Raw genomic sequence first — 20,262 nt, forward strand, 5'->3', positions numbered from 1 at the left:
TGTTTAAATGTATTAAAACCAAGACATTTTGTGAGCAGTTCACACCCACACTCCTTCTAATTGTTTGTTTCTGTTTTTGACAAGAGAGCACTAGAATGCTGATGAGATTGGTGTATGGAGAAATAGATTCTTTTAGAGTCACTTCATCCCTTCATGTTCACTCTATGATTCATAATAAACCTGGATCACTCATGTTACCAATTCCAAGAAGCAATGTTCCCATTCTTAAATGGCTTTTGTTAACTTTTCCATCCTGTCTTATATGAGTTTCCTAATTATTTGGGATTGTCAATAACAAAAATCTAGATACGGTATTTAGAAATAGATGGTAAAACCCATTGAAATAGAACAAATGCCAGTGACCAAAAAATTTAATGATCTCACAAGTTGGGAGTTGTGGAAAATAGTTTTTACTTAATCTTCCCCAAAGTACTTATATTTAATTCCCAAATTAAGTATATAAACATTCAGAACAGTTTTAGAAAGCTGCAGAAGAGCAAATCATTTAACGAATTCAAATAAAATAAAGTATATTGTATGTATCCTCTATTTAACATGCTATTCAATATGTGGACCAAGGACCAATGTTTGTCTGAAAAGTTTTTGGTACTACTCCATGATGAGATGAGTACAAAATTTTAGAGTGTTTACAAAATTTTGTAGCAATTTGAAATTTTACAACATCTAAGCATGTGATTACTGGACTCATCTTACTGGAGAAAGTTAGAGACTGGTTTGGGTGCTGTCCAACACATGGAGTAAGTCATGTGACATAAACTACATACTCATGTTATAGTATTTTATAAAAGAATCAGTCCATAATGGATTAGTCTTTACCACTAATAGTTTGAGATCTACTACCCTATACCTTTGTATATATATTTATATTTCTGTAACTTTCTGCAAAAATTCTCATGAGTAGAGATGGAATGTGCCAATATTGACATGGTTGTATTCTGTTAGGTCTGAAACTGTTCTTACAAATGAGAAAATATATTTTCAAGATGTATGTTTTTGTTTTATGAAACATATCTCACAAAATTGTTGCAGCCATGTATATGTATAGATGTATATAAACTGGGAAAAAACTTTCCAAGACTAAAAATTTTGATTAGCAGTGTGCAGTGATTTTAGCACATTTTCTTATAATAACTTCAAATTCAGCATATAATTAATTATCCTTTTGTTTACAAGTCTGAGTGAAACAAAATCATTATAGAATAATATACAGTATATTTTAGGCTTCTGCCGGAGAAAAGCTAACATTTATTAAAACTAAGTTGGTAGCAAACGGATTTAATAATGTCATTATTTTGCCTTACTGAAAGAATGAGTACTAAATTGAGCATGGAATAGAGTAGAATTGAATTCTGACACATTTCAAATAGAGTTGTTTGCTATAACATCAGATAACCAATTTTTTCAAGGCTCAAACACATTTCAGAAGAAGATGTATGGAGGTTAATCAGCCCACATATTGCTTCTTCCCTTTTCTCTCCTAACATATACTGCAAAACTGTTTCAACAAATATATGTGGCTACTTTGTTGGATGCAAAGCAATGCAGGATTTTCATTAATATTTTTTTCTTATTTTATATATTTGCACCTTGGCGGCACCCACATATCTTGTTTATGATATTGCTTGAATCTATGAGTCCAATTCTTTGCAGAATCTGATTGGTTTCTTATGTTCTGCTTGTATACTAAAATAGTCTAGGTTTGTTTGTTTGGAAATAATATTGTTAAAAACTATTTTTGTAGCATAATAGCAGTGGTTACATATCAAGTGTATGATGAATTGGAAGTAATCTGGATGCAATGCTTTAACTTTTGCATGGGAGCCTGTGGCATTCAGCATAAAATTGGCAATGTAGTACCCTTTTTCAGTACAATGCATAGATAAGCAGAAGTTAAGTAGACATTTGTCAAGGATGTTTTAAATTTCATTCCTGGGCCAAGCAGTAAACTAAATTCGGTGCCTAAACAGTCTATTCCAACTGTTCTGATTCTGTTTGAATTAAATAATTTAAATAAATGACAATAAGATAAAAAGAACCAAAGAGAGGACAAGTGACAAGAACAAATAACAATTATGTAGACCAATTGCTTCTGAGCAACAAGACAAAACAGTCAAATCAAATTGGCAAATTATCAGTACCTTTATGCTTGTTCACTGAAAAACTTTTGTGTTCTGTGTACAGACTGTTATATGCAGTATATACTGTAAACATTGTGAAAATTGAAAAAGGCAAAATTATTGGGTGTTTGGTGTTATAACCACAAAATGTGGAAGAAATAAAGAAATGTGGAAAAACAGGAAAAACTCACACTGTATATTGCACTTTCACTGTGTGGTAAAAATCTGTAGAGAAGACTTAGCTTTATTTTTCCTCCTTTGGTTTCATATCATGATGACATTTTCCATTATTCCACTATTCCTTCTCTGAGGACCTCAGAGCTTTTGCTCCTACCCTCCGGAACATTTTGCTCCCTGATGTGAGGTTGGCCCCAACCCTCCTATCTTTCCATAAGGGCCTGCAGATATGATTCTGCCAGTCGGCTTGGGACTGCAGTGGTGGAAGAGCCTAATGGAGGTGGTTGATTGAGTAATAACAGATCCCACCTCCCCCTCCCACTCAGCCCTCATCCCCCCATGTATTCCGGGCTTAAATGTCTGATTTTAACTTTTTATGTTTTAACCAGAATTACCATAAAGAAATATAGAAACATACATACGAACAAACAAATTCCAGATTGGTATTAACAGGTTGATTCTGGAGCAGTCTGGGGAATGAAGGACTTCGGTGTTACCAGAAATAGAATAATTATTGATACCGTTTGAAGCACTCTGTTTCAGAGTTACAACTGCTGAGAATCATTTTTTACCATAGGGAAAAATGGCCTGTAGGCTACATCGACTCCAACATTGTGTTCTTGACAGTCTAAAGTCCTCACACCCTGGATACCACGGTTGAATATTTCTGGCAAATTGCCAAATAACAAAGGACAGGCTTTTGTTGATTTTTAGTTGGAAAGCAAAAGAGTTGCGCTAATTCTCCAACAGGCTTAATATATCTATAGATTTTTTTCTGTTTCTTTTTTTGTGAGGGTAAATCCGTCTGAAAAATTCCAACCTCCCTTCCTGTCCAGTTTTTGTCTGTTCCTGAGGACCTAAAAATAATAAATATACAACAGCAGCCACAAAAAAAATGACTGTTTTTGCTCTATAAAGCAAAACAGCTATGTGTTACATAGCTACCTATGTTCAGTAGTGGGATTCAATGGTGTAACAACCAGTTCACTTCGTGTGCGCTTTGCATTTGAAATCAGCACCAAATCTTACCTTTTCCTGTAGCCGCGGTGAGTAAAACAGCTGAGATGCGGCAATCTGTTCTGCCATGCCAACCAGCTGGGCTTTAAATAAAGGAAATATAGGATGGAATAGAGCAGGGAGGGGAGGGGCAACTGTTCACTGGAACTACCAATTTGCCCGAATCACTCCGAACCAACTGAATCCCACCCCTGCCTATGTAACACAAATCCACCCACCACTGGCAAATGAGACTTTCTTCCCCCAGTGTTTTGGATTATGAACCTAATCTTAATATGAGGAGAAATAATATCAGTCCTATAGGTATAATTTTCTGTGAAACGCTAAGAGCTTCTTAATTCCTGAAAAGAAATACAAACACATCCATAGATGTGTCCTGTGTACTTAAAGACCGCAATAAACAGGGAAATATGAAAAGTAAAATTGCAACTTTAAAATTACAGCAGAACAGTGATGGAAAGGAGAAATAAATTGGTTTATTTTAGTGTTTCTTTAAAGTTTAAAAAATGTCTCAGGGGACTGATTTGAGAAGATATTTTTAAGCAGGGCAATTTTCCTCTTTTCATGTATTGCCAATAAAACATTTATTACAGTGAGAAGAGTCTATAATAACAATTTTTATCTGATTATTGAGATAATTATATTAATTGGATTGCAGTGAATGATGCTGGTATATAATGAACATAGTTAAATCTGATTGATATTGAATATTTATTTATGTAAAAAAAAAGTTGTTTGCAAATTGGAATCACTTATCCAGATCCACCCTGGCATGTTTTGGGAAAAGTAAATAGGAGAAAATGGAAATGTTTTGCTAAGAATTTGGATGAAACATACCAGATGGGAACTTTCTGGGGAAAAATGGTTTTGTTTTGAAAAAAAGTGCTCAACTAATTATCCTGTCGGAAACAGTAATGCACTTTTATAAACTTAGTTTATATTTAGTTTCTCATGGTTTTAAGTCAGAATTTTTTTGCTTTGAGGACAAAAGAACAGGAATATTGACTTGAGGTATCATTTAAGAAGAAGAAGCGATACCTGATGTCAGAGTTTACAGAAAAGGCCTACATAGCAGAAAATGGAAGAAGAGAACAGGCAACCATCTTAAGTCTTCCTTATTTCATATTTGGATTAATTTGCTAGACAGTTCCTGTGAATGAAGAAAGAGCACTGGAAGTTATTCTGAATGACTCCGCATATATCAAATTCCTATGAAATGTCAAATACCATAAAACATTTTATAGTTGGGGAATCCAATATGTACATACTGTAAATTAAAATAATAATTAAAATGATGTCTTCTATTGTACTTTCTTTCACTGATTCCAAAGTATTTTAAGGACTGTGAGGAAAATATATGCCATCATATAAAATTAAGACGATTTCCTGTTCTCTTGATTTGGGCTAACTTTGATTTAGCAATTGCATGAATTAATTAAACCACCATCAAACTGATTAGTTAACACAATAATGTTTTTGTATTTTTTTAAAAGGTGTATTTAACTTATATACAAATTAAAACAAAGTCAGTTCCAATTCTAGTCCCTGTGAGATCTCACTTTGAATATCTTGCAAACTGAGAATGGCATATTTATTCCTTCTTTCTGTTTCCTGCCTTTTAACCAATTGTCAATCCATAAAGCACCTGTTCCCTTATCTCATTGCAATTGTTTGCACAGGAGGACTTTGTCAAATGCAGTTTAAACATCATAGTATACAATATATATTGGATTTCCTCTCCATATTGACGCCCCCTCCCAATAGAGAAATCTTAATACCTTTTGTGCAAGGCTGGTTTTTAAAAATGTGCTTGTTTCTTTCCCTTTTAACAATTCCTTCAATCATTTTCGCAGCACTAGATGTTCGGCTAACTTTGTGTATAGTTTCTTTTTCCACCCCTTGATTCATTTTTAAAAATTAGGTTCACATTTTCAGTTATTGAGAGCATATTAGCCTTAAATAGAAATTGCATATAATAATGAAAATATCAACAAATTCATACTTTAAGTTCTTTTAAGAAATCTTGATGGCTATCACTTGGGCTGAGAAATTTATTTATTTTTAGTTTGTCCCTTTGTTTTACAACAGTGTTTTTCAAATGTGACAACTTTAAGATGTGTGGACTTCAATAATTCTCCAGCTCACATTTTAAAGTTCCCATGTTTGAAAAACACTGGTTTATAACACCACTGCTTGTCACTTCTATTTGTGTCAACCACATGATGTGCCACCCTAGACAGTTGTGGATTATCCAACAAACTTATGTTCAAATAAGTAATGGTTTAGGATGATGAATAAATCCCGATGAAGTACAGAGGTAATGTCCGCCTTTGCAAATCAACTATAAGACTGTAGCCTTCATCAGAGCCATGGTGGCGCAGTTGTTAGAATGCAGTATTGCAGGCTAGATCTGCTGACTGCCAGCTGCCTGCAATTTGGCAGTTCGAATCTCACCAGGCTCAAGGTTGACTCAGCCTTCCATCCTTCCGAGGTTGGCAAAATGAGGACCCAGACTGTTGAGGGCAATAGGCTAACTAAAGCACTGTGAAGCGGTATATAAATCTAAGTGCTATTGCTATTTTTTTCCCTTCCTTTCAGTCATGCGCCATGTTATTTGTAAAAATAGTACAGGTGAGAAATAAATAAATAAATAAAAATAAATAAGAGATTATATTTTTAGAAATGTATAAAATTGTAAGCACTAATATAGTGGCTCTCAGGGAGGAGGGAAATTTCCTAAATATATGTAAGCATGCTTTCACTGTACCTCTTATCCTTTAGCCCTAAGAGTCTTTTATTTATTTGTTTATCACATTTCTACACTGCCTATCTCAGCTAAGTGACTTTAAGAGGTTTACAGTAAAAATGTAAAAAGTGGTGTAAAAGCATAAATTAAAAATAAATATAAAACAGAGTTTTAAAACGATTAGAGATTTCAAAGGTGGCGGGAGTGTCCTCATATCACCAACCACCGCCAGGATCATACATCAATCTCCCACCTCCAAGCCAATTGGCAGAGCATGGACTTAAGCCTCTTTTGGAAAACTAGAATAATGGGGGCCGACTTCACCTCTTGGGGTAAGATGTCTAAGACGGTACAGCACCTGAGAAGTGGTCTTCCTTGAACTAACCAGTTGAAAATTTGTTAACCAACAGGATCTGAATATACCCTACATTCTCATTGGGGTGTCAACTTGTTTATAGTTTTCATGAAAGTCATCTAATTGCCACCTGAAGTGTCTGCCATAGCAATTAACTATCTAGAACGCTTCCTGCGCATGCAATGCTTGTTTACAAGTACTTTCATTGAATTCCTGTTATTTTGCTTATTGGAGAACACCATAGTGGTAACTCAAACTTTAGCCAAAGGAAAGATTTCTTTAAACATATTTATTAGGCAAAATCCCCTAAATTAAGTCAATTCAGTCAGTATTTATGAGCCTTGGTAGGATTAAGCAGAAACAGCATTTTTTGTGTAGAATTCTTATTGCAATGCTTGCAAAGTTAATGAAATTGTTTTAATGTTTATTTTCTTTAATTTTTTAATGGGAAATTGATTGAACGAATAAAAATTATTTCACAAAGCCATGGTAAACTGTAGTTACCATCCCTAACACTAACTCTGGCTGGGGGTTGCCTGGAAACCCACCCTTTGCAGACCCTGCCTGCCCACCCACACACTATACAATAATACAATACAATATACAATAGTAGAGTTGGAAGGGACCATTGGAGGTCTTCTAGTCCAACCCCCTGCCTAGCAGGAAACCCTATACAAACCTGGCTTTGCCGGCGGCCTGGGGGTGATGAGTTCCCTCCCCTTTCGACATGTATGTTGTGCGACTGTTGTCTACTTTTATATTTGTATTTTGTCTTTTATGTTCCCCCTTTTTTCCCCCCTTGAATTGTTCGCCGCCCTGAGTCCTCCCGGAGAAGGGCGGCATACAAATAATAAAATAAAATAAAATAAAAAATAAAATAAAAATATACTGTTTCAGACAAATGGCTATGCAACATCTTCTTAAAAACTTCCAGTGTTGGGGCATTCACAACTTCTGGAGGCAAGTTGTTCCACTGATTAATTGTTCTAACTGTCAGGAAATTTCTCCTCAGTTCTAAATTGCTTCTCTCCTTGATTAGTTTCCACCCATTGCTTCTTGTTTTACCTTCAGGTCCCTTGGAGAATAGTTTGACTCCTTCTTCTTTGTGGCAACCCCTGAGGTATTGGAACACTGCTATCATGTCTCCCCTAGTCCTTCTTTCTATTAAACTAGACATACCCAGTTCCTGCAACCATTGTTTATATGTTTTAGTCTCCAGTCCCCTAATCATCTTTGTTGCTCTTCTCTGCACTATTTCTAGAGTCTCCACATATTTTCCACATCGTGGTGACCAAAACTGAATGCAGTATTCCAAGTGTGGCCTTACCAAGGCATTTATAAAGTGGTATTAACACTAATCACATATATTATTGAAAAAACAATTTGGAACTAAAATGGCAACTATGGCAATTAATTGCTGTTATTAAAAAAAGCTATGAAACATTATTCAAGATTATTGACCCAATTAAAGATAATGTCCAAGGCAGAAAAGATTGCTTGATCAGATGGTTTGGTCATATAATACCCAACAATCAGTGTGAATGTTAGCAAGCAGCAGACTTCATGCTTATAGCAGTCAGCTGAAACATCAGTGGGAGTAAGCAACTGACATAAAAGGACTGTTGTATCTGCAAAAGCAGCTGATTTTAGGGGCCCGGGATGCTGGGGGCTAATTATGGATCTTGTTTGACTTTCTGAGACTTAGCAAAACATCTGGTGAAATGACAGCCAATTTACAATTCAGACTGAGTTGCAAGCCGGATGTAATTATATACCAGAAACCAGGTAATAGCTAATTATTGCCTCACTGCTGGTGCAACCGGTGACAATAAAGGAATGATTTAGTGCTTTGATGAGTTGTCTTTCTGCAATGGTGCAAATATTTCTTTGGCTGGGTATATACCAGAAAACTTAAATATATTTATTCTTATTATAATTACTGCCCTTATTGCCAATGCACCTGGTTCTTTACAGAGCACACAAGGAAGTAAAGAAGAGAAGAGAAAGGAAGCAGACATTGAAGGATTCCACTGGTTGAGATATATCTTGTCTTGATTGCAGGCTTAGTGCAAACTCACGATGGGATTTCAGCTACCACTGTGCAGGAAACTTTTTCCTTGGTTTTCTATGTGAAAAAGAAAACAGAGGAGAAGCAATGTCAGTGAAACTCTCAGTGGTGTGTGTACTGGATTATCTTGTACATTGTTAGTTAAGAGACAGACAACATTGCTGATAAATGCCCCATCTTTCCCTGTGAAATCGTTTCTTCAGTGCTTCCTGCTTCCCACAACTTCAGTTAAAATGTCTTCTCATTGGACTTTTTCAAATGTAGTAGTAGAGGTGGCCAGGGAGGTTTCAGGCTGGTGGAAGAAAAAAATGTAAAATAATATACCACCAACCATACTTTTTTTAAAAAAAGTAACAGGAGTGGTGCCAACATTAAAATAAGTAGGAAGGCACCATAAAGAATCATTGAAAGCAATTCCTCAGATACCTTGTGAATAAAATAGAAAGGGAAGATTATTTCACAAAGGATAACAGCATCAGGATATAGTTGTTGTAAAGAACATGGCAGTTAAGCATTGAGTAAGAAAAATGTGGGCCTCAAAAGAGCTAAGCTGCCAAAGGGATAAGTGTGCCCAATGGATAAATTCTGGGATCTTTCTTAAATATGCTTTCTGAGGTAAATCCGGAAATTTTATTAAATGAAATTTCACTTCTCTCCTTTACCTTCTTGTGTGCTCTGTAAAGAACCAGGTGCATTGGCAGTAAGAGCAGCAGTTATAATCAGAATAAATATATTTAAGCTTTATGGTATATATCCAGCCAAAGAAATATTTGCACCATTGCAGAAAGACAACTCATCAAAACCACTAAATCATTTCTTTTTTGTCACCAGTTGCACCAGCAGTGAGGCAATAATTAGCTATTACCTGGTTTCTGGTATATAATTATATCAGTTGGCAGAGTTCTTAGAAGTATACAGAGGTTTCTGTGAGAAAATCTACACAACTGTTAGCCTACTTCCTTTCTTTGCCCTTTCTAGTTTGGAACCTTAATAACCTCCTTGACAGTCATCAGTGGAATGCCCCTAATTGGCTCATTGGCAAAGGCCTTGTCTCTTCTGTTTTAGCAAATATTTGCTTTGGTGTAATGTGCACACTTCTTGTACTCAATTGCTCTCAATTTACTTTCTCTCAGCCATGGCTGGGTGCATTTACTTTCTCTTAAGCAGATGCAAGTCATAGCACACACGATCCTATTAAAAGATTTTTCATGTTCTACCACAGAGAGAAGAGTCTGCTTACTTATTAGACTGCATTAGCTCTTCTAAGAGCTGTTTGTGCCTTAACATTTTACTCCATCATTTATGGAAGCCTTTTAGGCTGTATGAGAAACTAAACTGACTTGGAATATTGGAAAAATGAGCTATTGGTTGCATATTTGAGAAAGGAGAAATCTGTAGTTATTTTTTTTTTCAAGTGAAGGGCAGGGATTTTTCTATAAAATACTTGATGTAATCAACTTGAGGACACATAAAACATTATTACATGGAATGAATATCTGATTAAGTTAATTGATTAAAAAATCTGGGAGGCAAACTTTCATACAGTTTGTGAATATATCATGAGAATAAGAAGAACCTACATCTGTTACATTTATAGTAAAAAGTTATATTGGTTAGATCCTCATGCTAAATATAAATTTGATGACAAACAGAATTGATCATATATAATGGGTAAGCTGTATGCTGAAAAGTCTTTTTTCACTATTCACTGAATATCTGGAATTGAAAAAAAAATCTTAATGGGAGATATACTTTATACTTTCAGACTTTTGCTTTTCAGGGAATTTCAGAGACCCTTATAAACAGAGAAATGGGCAACACATAAGAGAAAGCAAACATCAGCGTCTCCAAAGGCAGAGAGTACCTAGTGAAGTTTATTCTCCCCTAAACTTTGAGAATTTATGAATAGGATTTGAGGACCACAACAGATTCTTTAGAACCTAAGCTATCCAAATTAAGAACTCAAAGTCACGTTCAAAATAAAATGCCTGACCAAGAATGTAAATTCTTCTGGCAGTAGCATGTAGGAGTTACTTTCTCACCAACAGTCAAATGAGCCTTTCAATGAGCATATAAAGCAAGTTTTTATTTCTGTAGTGTCTGGTTTCCTTTCTTTCCTTCTGGTTAAGACTTTCCAGCTTGAGCAACCAGTTCTATTCTCTGTCTAGCACCAATCCACGGTATGCCAGAAACCGGACCACACAAACAAGTGAAGGGGTAGCAGGCAGCACACGAAACCACACCCCCTCTGATCCGCAGAAAAACCTCTCTCCATTGAAATGGTTCCTGGTGCCTAAAAGGTTAGAGGCCACTAGTCTAGACCATAGGTTTTATCAAAGCTAGACAACATAGAAAGATGGGGGAAAGTAATTGCACAGAATTGATATGTCTGTCAGGTGCATTGTTTCTAAGTTTCTTTTTGTCAGCCTCCAACATTTACCATCCCCCTCAACTTTCCTCCCCAACCCTTGAATCTGCTCCATTATCATGATAGTTTTGAAGCTTACGTGTGTCAATACTCATTTTCTGATATTGTGGCTTACTCTCTGCTGTTGTGGCATACTCAGGGGAGGCTGGGATTTTCTCTTTACCACTTGTCTCACTAAAAGTGCTCCATTTTGTCATTGTTCCTATAAACTCCAGGTCCCTAAATTTTGAGAGTGATGCAGTGTTTGCTTCCAAGCCATTCAGTAAAATGTGGCTTCCAAAAAGTAACATGAGATTAACTTCTATAGATTGAGTAAGATCAACATGCAAATCACAAGTCTCACTCAATTTCATAGCTAACATGAAATACTTGTTCATGTATTACAGTCCCAATCCAGTTATTGCTTTTCTTCTTTTTGAGGATATCCCAGGCATTGTTGTACTGAGGTTCCTATAAAAACCCAGGATGAAAACAAGAGGTCCCTCAGTGGTGTGTCATATCCCTAGTGTAGTTTGAGTTTAAGTCACTATAGCAGTACTTTGTATGACTCCAGCTCTTGTATAAAGTCTAAAACATTTCATTTTATGATAAATCTGTTAGAATCTGTGTCATAGATTATTTGAAACACCATGTGGTCAATAGAGGAGTCATTTTAGCATTCTTTGACTGTCACATTCAACACAGTAATTTTCTTCTAACAACCATGTCATGATTTGCAAAAGACTTTTTATCACAAGTTCTATTTTAACTGTAATCTTGCTACTGTAGTTGCAGAGCGAAATGCTACTGAATTACATCCTCTTGCATTTGAGAAACATGAGACTGCATTTCTGGGTTTTAACACAATTCATTTATTGTCACATCATGCTTTCATGTCGTGTTTCACCTGTAAAGTTGGCAGATGACGTGGTAAATTAAATGTTTGTATAGTATTAAGTCATTTTGACATTCCTTCATGTAGTAGTATCCATCCTGAAAATTTTGGTTAGATTATAACATACTGTCTTCTGTTTCAAGAACTCTGTGTCTGCACTGAGTCCCTCCAGGAATAGGGTGGCATAGAAATGCAATAAATCAAATCAAATCACTGGTTTATTATTATTTTTTGTTCTTTTAATTTTTAATTACGTTTCAGCAAACGATTCTGATATTATAGAAGATCACTAATATTTACAAGCCAGTATGCCAATACAATAATGATCAGGAAATTAGCAAGTGTACCAAATGTATCAAGATCCAATCATTACACCAGCATATGGAGAGCTTAAAAATCATACAGCTTTTTAAACATTTATAATTAAAACATAAAATATTTTATGTAAGGCCTTTTGGAAGATCTGAAACATATTGTAAAACAAAATGGTTTTGCTAAAGAAGAAATGACACAATTGCCAGTGAATTAATTTAGTGTACTTCTAAGTACACATATAAGTTCCATATATGCATTTGATTATAATAGTAAAATCTAATAGATACTAAACTTAAAGACAGAAAAGGGAATAGAGAGAAGTAAAAAATGCATGGAAAAAGAAAAAAGAGAAAAATCAGAATAAAAAGAAAAGTAGCATACAAAGAAGTGATTTCCAACCTTTATCACAAGTTTACACAAAGTTAGTGATTACCACCACTAAAGTTATGTCACATTCAATCTCATATCTATAAATACATCTATAAAATATGAAATCATGTTCAGTCTAGATGTCTGCAGAAAGTCCATAAAAGGTAGCCCGAAGTAACACTCTTGTTTTAACCTTGATTAAATAAACCAACTTTATATTCCTCCCTTTTATTTCTGACAATCTTAATTTTTAGTTCAAATATTATTGTAGGATTTATTTCTCTTCATTTCTTCTTGTCTTATTGCAGAGAGGTCTTCAAAGCTTTAACCTCTTTTGCAAATCCATTATGGAAAAAATATATCTTGGTTTGTCATTTGCAGTTCTCTTTTAGTGTCTGATTTTTGAAATCATGAAACTGTCTATCTATGTTATGTCTTGTAAAAACCAAACAGGGTCTATTTTCCATGAAAAACTATTTGTTCTTTATAATTTATTACAAAATTTTACTGTAAAAGTTTTAGTATTCCAATTTTAACCTGGACCATTAGTCTATGAATAATTTTCTAAGATTAAAATCTTGTTTAGTTTTTTGCTGTTTATTTCAGATTCTTTAAATTCTTAGCTTATAACTAAAATTTTCTTTTGTACAGGATTGAAGACTGACTCAGTTTTTAAATATGAGATTCTGAAGGTCTCTAATAGCTTTAAAACACTTAATGAGAAATTTCTGAAAGTGATTAGAAAGGAGGTATGTAAACTTAGTGTTCTTTAAAAATCTCTACTATGTTTGCAAGCAAGATGAGTAATCCCATCATTCCCAGTGCTCAAACCCAGAGAAAACTGCTACCTGTAGTCTCCTGTGAAAAAGTAGCTGCCTGGAGCACATGTGGTTGATCTTCCATACTCTCTTTCTCCAGAGAGTTTCCAAGGAACTAGTCTACTCTCTAGTTCCTTGGTCTTTGCCATACAGGTAGTCCTCAACTTATGACCACAATTGAGCCCAAAGTTTCTGTTTTTAAATGGGATGTTTGTTAGGCAAGTTTTGCTCCATTTTATGACCTTTCTGGCCACAGTTGTTAAGTGAATCACTGCAGTAGATAAGTTAGTAACATGGATGTTAAGTGAATGTGCCTTCCCCATTGACTTTCATGAAGGTCAGAAAAGGTGATCAGATGGCCCTGGGGCACAACACTGGTCATATTGTGTATGTATAGATCCAATTTATTTTTAAAATGTGAATTTATTGAGAGAAGTATTTATATAGTTTACGCTTCAGAGCTTTTGATTAATGCCGTAGGCTCGTATGTACAGGTAATAGTTTCCAATGTGATTAATATGAAATGCAGTTTTCTAAATGTAGCTGGAGGCTGGGCCATATCATCTTCATGATATGTATGTAAAGAGAAAAGAAGGTGAAAAGTCCCCCCATGATCAAAATTCAACTTTGATGTAGTAAATTTGAACTTGTGAATATCTGAAAAAATAAACATGCCTGCAATGTTCTTTATAGCTGCCTTATGATTCCAGGAAAAGATGTGTCTGCTTTAAAAGAGCTTCTCTGTGTAACTCCAAACAGCTTTTGTGAGTGAAATCCAGAATATTACATCGCCTACAGTTTTCTTATCTAATATTACCGTTTTGGTATATCTGCACCATATTAATATGGTTAGCCTTGTCTGTAGTGTAGTAGATCTTCATAGAATAAGTTGACCTTTTTATCCCACTCTCCCTTAAATGTAAATATTCTGTTATCCTTACAACAATCTTTCCAGTTAGGGTAGATTGGCTGAAAGATCCACAGTCATCTAACAAGTGTTTTAGCTGAGTGGAAATCTGAGTGAAAGTTTCCCTAGTTTAATTCTCAATTTCTTCAAGTTGCTGCCCTGCAAAATGCACTCCAAAAGAAAATACAATATTTCTCATCCAGCAATATTGCTTAGATTTTATTTGAGAAACTAAATGGCTACTCTTATCTCTGTTGGCCATTTATATTTGTAGGAGAGAAGAGCTATTTGATTTCTATATGCTTCTTAAATAGAGTGATTGACTTCTGATCACAAATCCTGGGATTTAAAAAATAAGGCAGTTTTATATTTTGAAGGTAGAATAAAATGAAAAATCAAACTACCCCAAATTGATGGGTTTGTAAACAGAGGGGCTGGAGATTCGTGCTTTGCTTTGCCCCAATCATCCAACTTCTCCTCCTTTTTATTAAAAGAACTGGAGGGAAAGAGATTCACAGTAGGCTGTCTCAGTACTCCAAGAGAAATGCCTGAAGTATCTTTGTACACACAGAGATAATCTTGCCTATCTGCAGTTTGAGAATTTGACACATATTGGGTTTTATTTGCTACCTTAAAGTGTGTGTTATAAACTCTTGGGTGACTAAATCACAACTTGTCGTTTAAGATGCAAAACATACATTATTGCTCATTGTTCCAGTTGGGACAGAGGATGGTGGAAGTGTTCAGCTTTTGCTAGCAGTAGCAAAGAATCTACTGTGAGATCTTACAAAAACTGCAGGATTAATTTCCACTAGGGAGCTGGGCAATGATCAGCTACTGCATCTTCTGTTTTCTAGCCTTTGCAAATAGAGCCTTAAATGCCAGAAATGATGGGAGGTTTAGATTGGAAATAGTTCTTGACTATCATGCCCTGAAATGGGATTCAAGCATATGTGTGTGCCTATATTTCAAAGCGATTGCAACTCTTTCTACACAAAAAGTATATAATTATCTCTCATGCTCAAAGCATTAAATTATGTTGCTCAATTCTGTTACTTTGATTGCATTGACTAGTCTGCCACCTACTGGCAAACAGGTTGGAACTGGGAAAATCCTGTAAGTGTTTCTCAAATTTGGCAGTTTTCAGGAGTGAGTACTTTCATTCCCAGAATTCTCATAATTGGCCTGAAGTTTGGAATTCTGGGATCTGAAAGCTATACATCGGAAACAATGCATTAGCTATTTCCATTTTCTATCATTCTGCTATATATTTTCATTTTTCCTCAGCAACTTAATTTAGAAAAGCTAGCAGTGCTGCTGCTTATGAATTAAACATGATAATACTACTTATAGCGTGTGCATAGTACATTTAAGTTGTATCCCATTTTTCATATTTAAGTCACTTATCATCAGTCTTTAACCTTTACCTTATCAATATTTTTCTTGGAGTGTAAATTTGGCTAATTGATTCTATTAATAATGTACAGCTGAAAGGAAATCACTTGAAGGCCTCACTTTGGCAGTTCTTATTAAAATAGCTATTTTTCCTTTAAATGTGAATGCAACTTTAATCAATGAGACACATTATCATTCTCCATGCTCCCTATTAGAAAGGCAGCCTTTACAAGCTCATCACGTAGTTCCATTTTGGAGTGTTATCTAAAGCACAGCAAAGAAATGAACAATAGTAAGCTAAATAAGTAAAGGCATGAGATAAGGGTAGGAAAGGAAATACAACAAAATCTACTTTAGGCAAAACTGTTCACTCTACCTTGATATATTTTTCTATCCTTGCAAACCATCCTCACTTCTAGGGATAAGCGGCTATTGAGATCTGAAGTGGAAAAGGCAGAATAAATGTCACATGATGCTAAATTGGCTGTATAGAACAGCTCACTACATAATATGGAAATGTTTGGTTTCTCAAGAGAAACATGAAAGGAAGTTGAATGCAGTAGGAAGGAGGTAATGAAAATAAGAAGAAATAGTGCCAAGAATGAAAGGGCATTAAATTAATTGGATTGAATTCAAAAGTGGGGGGGGGGGGGCAATAACAGTAGAGTGATCTTTGCTATAATTGAATTCTTCTCCCAGAATTTTGAGATCTAATTGTATTCCCACAAAAGATGAAAAAAAAATCCCTTTTTGATTATATAGTATCATGCATAGCAATTATGTATTATACAGTATTTGAAATTTGTAGAGGGGTTAAATGCCAGTGATATAATGTCCCTGCACTGAGGCAGATAAGAATTCTCTAGATCTCCACAAGAGTGGCCATAATGTGTTGTTCAATCACTTGCTTAAATTTGACTTACCAACTTATTCAAACATGTGCAAGATTTTCCGGCAAGTATAATTTCCAGAAAATATGAATAAATCTCCAATAACCCTTAGGTAAAGGTAAATGTTCCCCTCACGTATATGTGCTAGTTGTTCCCGACTCTAGGGGGCAGTGTTCATCTCTGTTTCAAAGCTGAAGAGCTAGTGCTGTCTGAAGACATCTTCGTGGTCATGTGGCCGGCATGACTAAATGCCGAAGGCGCACGGAACATTGTTACCTGCCCACTAAAGGTGCTTCCTACTTTTTCTACTTGCATTTTTTACATGTTTTCAAACTGCTAGGTTGGCACTAGGGATTTGAACCACCAAACTGCCGACCTTTCTGATTGACAAGCTCAGTGTCTTAGCCACTGAGCCACCATATCCCTTCTTTGATAATCCTTAGGATTTTGTAAAATATTTAACCATGACTTTATTGGACTAGGACAGTGGGGACTTAAGAAGAACTCTGACTCCTTACTACCTAACAAATGATATTTAAAGGTATATTTTTCTCTGAAGAGGAAAATTTTATGTATCATCCATGAAGAGTGCTTATATCTAATAACGTAGTATGCTGAATGTATTTGTTTGCATTTAAAGTCATTTGACTCACTAATCTAGTATCTCTGGGTATTATTCTAGCTGTAATGTTGCTAAGGATCTTTAGAAATAACTTAGAAAAAGAAACAGAATTATTGGAATGGGTGGGTTAACTTATATTCAACCAACCAACATTTACTATAGTTTTAACAGGATAGGACAAATTTCCTCCAAATAAAAGTAGGTAATTTTTTGCAGGAAGAATCTCTTTCATAAATACAGAATAGATGATGTTTTGCTTGACAACATTACATATAAAATAATCTAGTAGTTGATTTAACAAAACATGAGTCAGCACTACTACTACTACTACTACTACTACTACTACTACTACCACCACCACCACCACCACCACCACCACCACCACTACCACTACTACTACTACTACCACCACCACCACCACAACTCAGAGAGTGCTGAAGTGCTTCCAGGTTGAAATGAGATCACTGCTGCCTGGGAAATGCCCATTTGGGAGCTCATGTCCCTATTAAGCTGCCCACTGAAGTGGTATCTATCTATCTACTCACAGTTGCATGCTTTCAAACTACTGGGTCAGCATGAGCTGGAGTGAGTAACAGGAACTTATCGGATCTTGATCTTGCATGTGAACTTGCTGATCATCAGCCCAGTATCCTAACCACATGAGCTGCCATGCTCCTAGTTAGAAGCAATAGATATCAGTTTAAAAGGATTATGCAATTGTCAGCTATTTCAACAGAATATGATGTTCAGTTTGTTAGAAGTTAACATTGCACTCTCTTGGTTGCACTTCATCTGAAATATCATGGCCCCTACAGTTTAAGAAAGATCAACAAACATGAATGGAAGAAAGGTATTGGAGATGATGAGACCAAGAACAAGGTGGAAACAAAGATAACAGAAGATCTATTTAAGAATCATCTTAAATTGTATAATTCAGTGCCACCTATATAACTGAACTCATTTATTGTGCTCTGAAAAATAGAAAAGAAAAGGATTATAGGTTAGACTGTATTAAAATTTTTCTGTTGTTGTAAACTCTTCAGCTGTAGTATAAAGGCTTCAGAATGCCTCTCTTGTCCAAGGTCTTTTAGCAGAGCTGAAAGATGCAATCAAAAATGCTACATAGCAGATTTCCAACAAGATCAGGGGTTAGACTGGATGAACTCTGTTATTCCATTAGCCAAGCAGCTATGCAGTGATCTGCAAATGCACTGATTTTGTACATTGATATTCATTTTAAAATACTACCATAGTAGCTAGATTTGAATTATGTTTTGCCAATATAATAAATATAGAAAGGGAACAGTGCCATTTAAAAATGGAAGAGCATGTATTCCATTGAGGAACAGACATTTTTAACTTGTGTTCTATTGCTGCTCTACTCTCTCCAAGTATTTAAGTGCCAAGCTGTGTAGTAATTAATGAGACTGAATAAAAATCTTTGCGTCTACATTTTAGTATAAAAATACTCTTCTATTGATCACTAATACCATTGCCAAAAAACAGCTTAGAAGATCATTCTTTTGTTTAAAAAATTACTGGTATTTCATAATATGTATTACTTTTTTTCTATGAGAGCATGAATGCTCAGATAAATTGACTTGCAAATCAAATCAAAGTTCCTTCTGTCCTAATATTCTCTCTCCAGAGTGTGGGCAACTGTAAGACATCGATAATCAGTATTAACTGTTGGTGTTTGGATATAATAGTCACATTTTTTCTGTATTGTAACTTCACAGCTAAAATTATCTTTCTATTTAACTATTACTCCTTATGTGTGTTCCCTATAAAAAATAGTTACAGTATCTTTCGTGTTGAAAAATCTTACAAGAAAACTTCAGGCCATTTAGATGTTGCATAACGGCTTCAAGCATGATATCCCCTCCCCCGAAACTGACATCTCAATAATTTTAGAGGTCTTTCTGTATATTAAATTCTGAAAAGCAAATATTGATTTGCAAAAAATCTTTTCCTAAAAAAATTGGCTTCATAATACTGCAGAATCGTTATGTTGGCTATAATAGAAATTCTTCTTAGGAAAGATATTATTTTCCCCTTGCTATTTAATTTGTAACTATCATTTTATGATGTCCTTTTGTACATATACCGTATTTATCGGCGTATAACACGCAGTTTTAAAACTAAAATTGCAAGCTTAAACCCTGCCTGCGTGTTATACGCCGATACTCCGGGTGGCAGAAGCCCGGGACCCAGTCAAATTCGCTGCGCAAGGTGAAACGGCCGGCAGCAGCCCTGCTCTCCTGCTGCGGCTTCTGTTTCAATAGGGAAGAAAACTTCCTTTCGCTTCCCGGGCTTCTGCCGCCCGGCAGAAGCCCCGGGACCCAGTCAAATTCGGGAAGCGAAAGGAAGTTTTCTTCCCTACTGAAACAGAAGCCGCAGCAGGAGAGCGAGGCCAGCGTCCGTTTCAGTCGCTTCCCTTCTCCGTCTTGATTGCTGGAAGCAGTAACAAACGGCGCGTCCGCTCCGCATCGCCCTGACAACCACCCCAGCCGGCGGCTGCCAGGCCTCGCTGGAGTCAATTGCAAAGCTGCGTTCAGCGCTTTGAGGACCTGAGGCATCTTGGGAAATGTAGTTCCCTATCAGAAAGAATGGAGTAGCTGCGAATTTGTAACAACATAATATAACTTGGTGCTTCGCAGGTTACGAAAATCTCGTTTGATTTGCACACTGTTTTTTAAAAGTTAGATAAAGAAATTATGCTGTGAAAGCGACTAGATAGCCCCCTCCCCTTCCTGTGTGTGAGAAAGGGAAGGAGAGGAAGGAAGGAGGGAGGGGGGAGGAAAAGAAGAAGGGAGGGGGGGAGAAGATGGAAGGAGAAAAGATGGATGGAAGGAGAAAGAATGGAAGGAGAAGGAGGAAGATGGAAGAAGAAAGGAAGAAAAAGAAGAAGGGAGGGAGAAGGAAGGAGGTAGGAAGAAAAGGGGAAGAGAGGGAAAGAGCAGAAAGACAAAGAGGATGAAGTTGATAGGCAAGAGGAAGGGGGAAGGAAGGGAAAAAAGAGGGAGAGAGTGAAGATGAGGAAGAGGTTTTTGGTTTTCCAAAAAGCAGTGATTCTGATTAAGTTTTTTTGCTCAAAGAGGTGTTTTTTCATTTCATATTTGCCTTTTAAGAGGAGTTAATGT

The 20,262-nt window shown here is 35.9% G+C and overlaps 1 protein-coding gene across 1 annotated transcript in view; it reads left to right on the forward strand.

Annotated features, from left to right (window-relative positions):
- Positions 1–20,262, forward strand: part of KCNH1 (potassium voltage-gated channel subfamily H member 1) — a 207,091-nt gene that overhangs the window by 126,470 nt on the left and 60,359 nt on the right. The window lies entirely within an intron of this gene.

Source organism: Thamnophis elegans, chromosome 4 (assembly GCF_009769535.1).
Source record: "Thamnophis elegans isolate rThaEle1 chromosome 4, rThaEle1.pri, whole genome shotgun sequence".
NCBI classification, from domain to species: Eukaryota; Metazoa; Chordata; class Lepidosauria; order Squamata; family Colubridae; genus Thamnophis; species Thamnophis elegans.